Consider the following 5199-nt stretch of genomic DNA (forward strand, 5'->3'; position numbering starts at 1 on the left):
TGAGAGAGAATCATTGATTGGCTGCCTCCTGCAGGCCCCCTACTGGGGATTGAGCCTGCAACCCTGGGCTTGTGCCTGACCAGGAATCCAACCTGTGACCTCCTGGTTCTTAGGTCAATGCTAATATCCTGCTCTTAACATCTTTATTTATTAGCTGGGAAGCAGTGGAAAGATATTTGTTGATATTTACCACGCATTGTTCAAAATGTGTCCCTCCCTATTAATCTATTCTCTCTCCTCCTCAAACCCACACTTACAGACTCCATCAGCATGCTCAGGCTGGACATTTGCAAATCACACTTCCCAAACCTTTGCCAATTGGTGTTTATCTTAAGTTCCCTTAAAAGAGGAACTAGATGCAGCCGTGGGCAAACTACAGCCCGCGGGCCGGATCCCCGTTTGAAATGAATAAAACTAAAAAAGAAAAGACCGTACCCTTTTATGTAATGATGTTTACTTTGAATTTATATTAGTTCACACAAACACTCCATCCATGCTTTTGTTCCTCCGGTCCAGTTTAAGAACCCATTGTGGCCCTCGAGTCAAAAAGTTTGCCCACCCCTGAGTCTAGAGGGAGACTGGAATGCAGGAAAAGGGCTATTTTTATTTTATTTTTACTATTCTTGTTAATGTCCCTCCAACAATGGAAGTTGATTCCAAGCTCTGTTCTCTGTAAGGCCCCGCTCCGAAGTTCCAATTCTCCCCTGTTGTCCCCAGCCCTAGACACTTCCTGTGCTATTGTCTCAGGGTTACCAGTGTCCCCACTGAAATACCTGGTGTTGCTTCTTACGTAGACCTTGGCTGAGACACGGGCTGGTGCACACGGCAGGAAATGCATCTGTCGAATGGAGTTCGCTATATTTTAGTGGGAAATGGCAGACAATAAACTCTTTACTCAATATGAAAGATGTCACTCGGCGTCATTTGACACGTCTGCATTCGTTCCCATCCTGCAGGCTGCCCTCCGACCCAGCAGAGTGTCTGGGGGCTCCTTCCCCAGCGCCTGTGATCTGCTCTGAAGGGTCGTCCAGTGGTCTCATTCAAACCCATGGCTTTGTTGCTCTCAGAGCTACCCGTTAGTCCAGAGTTAGCCCCGGAGTCTCCTGAGTCCCCTGGCTGCAGGAAACCCGTGGTTGCACCTCTGATATCCCATACTCAGCCCTCACCTTCTGCATGCCTCCAGTCACTCTCAGTCCTAGGGTTACTCTCGTAGATCATCCCAGCAGCCCAGTCTTCCCAGGGAGGAGGCTGGGCATCATCTTGCACTGCCTTCTAATGTAATTGCTGGATGCAGTCAGTGTGCAAGCCCTCCAGGCTGTTTCCTCTGACCTCCGTTCCTTATCGCTGGGTTTCCAGAGATCGCCTCCTGTCGGGTCTCCTCTCCTTCCTCCAGTTCATCCGCATGTGTGTCTGAGTGACCTTCCTCAAGTGCAAGGGCAATCCTGTCACTTGTCTATTGAAAACCTTTAACACCTCACACTTTTAAGAAAACGTTCTACGTGTTAGGGCACACACACCTCCTGCTCTGGTGTCTGCTCACCTCTCCTCTGACCTCACCTTGCTCTTCTCCATCCGTCCAGGACACAGGCCTGCTGAGGGGTCCCAGGTTGAGGTCACTCTCCGCCGTGGAAGTGATGGGAACACAGGAGCCGCTCCTCTCCAACCCCTAGCAGGGACCAACGCGGTCTTCGTTCCACCGGCCCTTTGTACTGCCCTTGCCTTAGATAAAACCATCTTTGGTTATTTCAGGTGAAAATCAAAATCCGAACCCAATGGAGACTTCTCAGTGTAGCTGTATTACTTTGCTTTGGCTGCCATAGCTCAATACCACAGACCTGGTGGCGTCAACAACAGGAATTTATTTCTCACGGTCTGGAGGTCGCTCATCCAAGACCCACATCAGCAAGTGGATCTGCTCTGAGGACTTCCTCCTTGGCGTGCAGATGGCTGCCTCCTGCTGTGTCCTGGCACGGCCTCCTTTGTGCCCTGGTGTGTGTCCACACTTCCTCTTCTTCTCAGGACGCAGTCAGATGGCAGTAGGGCCACCCCAACTCTCCATTCTAAAGCACCTCTTATCGTCAGTTACAGTCACATTCTGAGATGCTGGAGAGGGGAGGTAATTCAGCCCATACATTTCCTTAAATTCCCCTCTCTTCCTTCCTCCCGACAACAGCTGTCAGGTCTGTTATAAATAATTGTTTTGTTATAAACAATTGTTTTTGCAGAGCTTGATATTATAAAGACACCACCCAGATAATGCTTGCTCAACTTTTTAAGATGACCACTAAAGTCTACAAGACTTAATATGAGAAACCTCAAGAACCCATGAAAGGTATTTGCCTTTAAAGAAAAATGACGGTAAAGCCTTCCTCTGTGCTGACGCTCCTGCTGCTCAGATGTGGCCTAAGGCTCCTACGCAGGACCTGACAGAACCCAACCCTGAAGGAGCCACCTGACAATGGAGAACCAAGGATGCTTTTACCAACCGATCAGTGTTTCTTTCAAAGGAAGATCTTGATCAAAAGAGGCAAATGTAAACATAATATAAACGGAGCCACTTTGAAATGGAGCTGGAGTTGTCATCCCAGAGGAACTGCCCTACACATCTTATGCCTCAAACGTTTGGGATGTTGAAACGGGGAAAAATGACCGTTTTGGACTGGGCCTAAAGCAACATTGCACCCCAAAGAACTGTTTGCAAGGATAACAAGAAAGCAGTTAATATGATTACCAAAGAGGTAGTCATAATACACTAAAAGTTAAAAACATTGTTTAGGAAGGCGGGGGAGGTGGGGGGTAAAGCTTAACCGAAGAACGTATATGCATATGTGCATAACGCATGGACACAGACAATAGTGTGGTGAAGGCCTGGGGGGCAGAGGAGAGGGTGAAGAGGGTTATAAGGGGAGCAAAGGAGACATCTATAATACTTTGAACAATAAAGATAAATAAAAAAATAAAATAAAAACACTAGAATTAGCATCACTATATTATATTATCCTATCTGAACCAATAGAAATGCCTTTCTTCTATTGATTTAACTATTCCCCTTTCCTTGCTCATCAATACCCCTTGACTTTGTCTCCTAATTGGCAACTATTTGGTCTTCTGCCTGAATCTGTGCTTCTTGAATTCTTTAAAATCTTAAATAAATGTTTGTTGCCTCTCACTTTGGAAGGCCTTTTATTTTTATGTTAGAAACCTATACACAAATGTTTATAGCAGTTGTATTAGTAGAAGTAAGAAACTGGAAACAACCTGACAAAAAAGACACCTACTGAGAAGGGCTCCTGGTGGCTAACTGGGCTCCAATTTTAAAACCAAAGCCTCGCAGCCATTTCTACACAGCAGCCTCTCACACAAACTGCATTTCACGGAAGCCCCCAGCTGAACGGCCTGCCTGTACTGTGCCCTGCCAACTGAGCCAGCCCTTATAAAGAAGGTCCTGGTATCCTATTTCAACCAATAGGACTGAGGCTTTCCCCATCCAGTCAGAGTTGTGCAGCTCTGCCTAGAGTGGCTCTATTCTGATCAATCAGGACAGTACCTTGTGGACCAATCAAACTGGGAGGATTTGGAGTCCTCATTTGCATGAGGATGGATCAACCAGGGAACAAGGTCAGGTGCTTCTATCTATACTAGAGGCTTGGTGCAAGGATTTGTGCACGGGTGGGGTCCCTCGGCCTGGCATGCGCCCTCTCACAATCTGAAATCCCTGAGGGGATGTCGGAGAGCCAGTTTTGGCCCAATCCCTGCAGGCTAGGCCAAGGGACCCCACCAGTGCACGATGGGGGCCAGGGAGGGCTTCAGGGCGTGTCTGGCTGGTCTTGCCCAGTCCCAATTGGCCTGACCCCAGCAGCAAGCTAATGTACTGGTTGAGTGTCATCCCCCTGGTGGTCAGTGTGTGTTATAGCGACTGGTCGAAGGGTTGAATGGTTGGACACATATTAGGCTTCTATTATATAGGATAAGCAAGCGCCCCTGTGACTTAGAGAGTGCATTTTCTCTTTCTACGGAGACTGAAAACTTTGATTTCCTGGCTGTGCTGAAACACTGAACATGCCTCCCTGGAGCAGAGCAGACCTGTCTCGCTGGAGAAGGGCTGGGTCCCAGGGCTGCCTGGCCCTAGGGCTGCCTCACTGCCATGCTGTTCCTACAAACCTGCTGTATTACAATTGAGTTGTTTTGTACTAAAGTTTTCATCTTCACCACACCCCAAATTGGGGAATCCTGTTGGCATTGAATTGGCATCAAACATCAATTGACAAACCCAAATGTCCTTTATTGGGGGAAGGTTTAAACAAACTCTGGTAAATTCATACTATAGACCAGTACACAGCTGAAAAGGAATGGAACATTGACACTGAGTAACTCAACAACCTAAATGTTCACCAGACAATTACTATGAGTGCAAAAGCCTATCCCAATATGTTACATATTATATGGTCTTATTTATATAATACTAGATGCCTGGTGCACGAAATCTGTGCACGTGGGGGCGCGGGGAGGGGTCCCTCCACCCAGCCTGCACCTTCTCACAGTCCAGAAGCCCTCGGGGGATGTCCACCTGCCGCCCTCAGGGGGGAGTGGGCCTAAGCCAGCAGTCAGACATCCTTAGCGCTGCCACGGAGGCGGGAGAGGTTCCTGCCATTGCCACTGTGCTTGCCAGCCATGAGCTAAGCTTCTGGCTGAGCAGCGTTCCCCCTAGTGGAAATGCACTGACCACCAGGGGGCAGCACCTGCGCTAAGCATCTGCCCCCTGGTGGTGAGTTCGCATCATACCGACTGGTCGTTCTGCCATTTAGTCGATTTGCATATTAGCCTTTCATTATATAGGATTCTTAAAATTACAAAGCCAGAGAACCAAGATGGCGGCGTAAGGAAGAGACCTGTGCGTGCTGCCTCCCACAACAACATCGAGACTACCAACTGTGGGACAAACAGCTATCATCCGGAACCATGGGAAAGCTGGCCCAGTGGAGGCTCTACAACTGGAAGGAAAGAAAGAAGAGCACTGAGACTGAGTAGGTTGTGCAGAGGCTCCAAGAATTGAGGTACGGAGTCGTGCGCCAGGCTGGCTGCAACTGGATGCACGGTTTTTTTCAATTGGAAGGGGCTGCAGACTCTCGAGTCCACTGAGCTGGTTTGGGGAGGAATTCTGAGGTCCCAGACCCCTACGGGGAGAGGCGGGGGGGGCCC

The 5199-nt window shown here is 48.6% G+C and overlaps 1 long non-coding RNA gene across 1 annotated transcript in view; it reads left to right on the plus strand.

Moving 5' to 3' along the window:
• Nucleotides 1-2829, plus strand: part of LOC107184021 — a 5301-nt gene extending 2472 nt beyond the window's left edge. Inside the window, exon 3 of the long non-coding RNA XR_001514835.1 lies at nucleotides 2226-2829. This is a non-coding gene — a long non-coding RNA (uncharacterized LOC107184021). The remainder of the gene's footprint in view (nucleotides 1-2225) is intronic.
• Nucleotides 2830-5199: the final 2370 nt, after the last annotated feature.

This window comes from Myotis davidii, unplaced genomic scaffold, assembly GCF_000327345.1.
Source record: "Myotis davidii unplaced genomic scaffold, ASM32734v1 scaffold984, whole genome shotgun sequence".
NCBI classification, from domain to species: Eukaryota; Metazoa; Chordata; class Mammalia; order Chiroptera; family Vespertilionidae; genus Myotis; species Myotis davidii.